We start from the raw sequence: 883 nt of genomic DNA on the forward strand, positions 1-883 counted from the left end.
AATAATCACTACTTTTAGCGTGTATAGAGCAGCATATCTCCACCAGACTCCATGTAAATAATCACCACTTTTAGTGTGCATATAGTATAATATCTAAACCAGACACAAAAGCCACAATAAGGTAAAGACTCACAAACCTGGACTCACATAAATACCTGGACACCTGCCACTTGACTGATAATTTATGGAAAATGTCTTTTTATAGCCAAAGGTTTTATTGTTATTATTATTATTAGGCTATTATTACTGTTATCTTTATATTGTCTTTTTCTTCTTCTCTATACTGTATTTTTTTGCTGAAAACTGCTGCTGGAAATTTAAATTTCCTTGCAGGAGTCATCCCAAAAGGGTTAATAAAGAGAAGTCAGTGTCTAAAACTCCTACATGCAAACTCAACTGCGTTAGGAGTTTTTACTGCAGGTGCTGTTGGGACCAGGTCCCGGGCCCCATGGCCTGAGGGGGACTCTGGGACTCTAAGTGAAGGGGGTGCACAACTTCAACAGCGCTTATAAATCCGTCCCCGACGCGGGTCTGTCCTGACACGACCACCCGTGCCGCGACGCGTCAGGGGCAGGTGGGAATTCCTGCTTCAAGGAGAACGGCGGTAAATTCTTGGGATTCTGACTTCTGATTGGACGCCCGGGGTCGCACGTTCTGAGGCTCACCTGTTGGTTACGGCTGTAACCCTGACTCTAACGATCAGTCTCCAACGACGGTTAGAGAACTAACTAACTGTCCCTTCTTCTTCATCATCTTCTTCTTCTCCTAAACCCGACTGTCCCCTTCTTCTTCATCATCTTCTTCTTCTCCTAAACCCAACTGTCCCTTCTTCTTCATCATCTTCTTCTTCTCCTAAACCCAACTGTCCCCTTCTTCTTCTTCT

The 883-nt window shown here is 44.1% G+C and overlaps 1 protein-coding gene and 1 long non-coding RNA gene across 2 annotated transcripts in view; one reads left to right on the plus strand and one right to left on the minus strand.

The window, feature by feature from the left end:
• Nucleotides 1–883, minus strand: part of LOC117945072 (rabphilin-3A-like) — a 23,683-nt gene that overhangs the window by 4,562 nt on the left and 18,238 nt on the right. The window lies entirely within an intron of this gene.
• Nucleotides 1–883, plus strand: part of LOC117945267 — a 5,009-nt gene that overhangs the window by 839 nt on the left and 3,287 nt on the right. The window lies entirely within an intron of this gene.

The sequence above is a fragment of the Etheostoma cragini genome, chromosome 5 (genome assembly GCF_013103735.1).
Source record: "Etheostoma cragini isolate CJK2018 chromosome 5, CSU_Ecrag_1.0, whole genome shotgun sequence".
NCBI lineage: Eukaryota > Metazoa > Chordata > Actinopteri > Perciformes > Percidae > Etheostoma > Etheostoma cragini.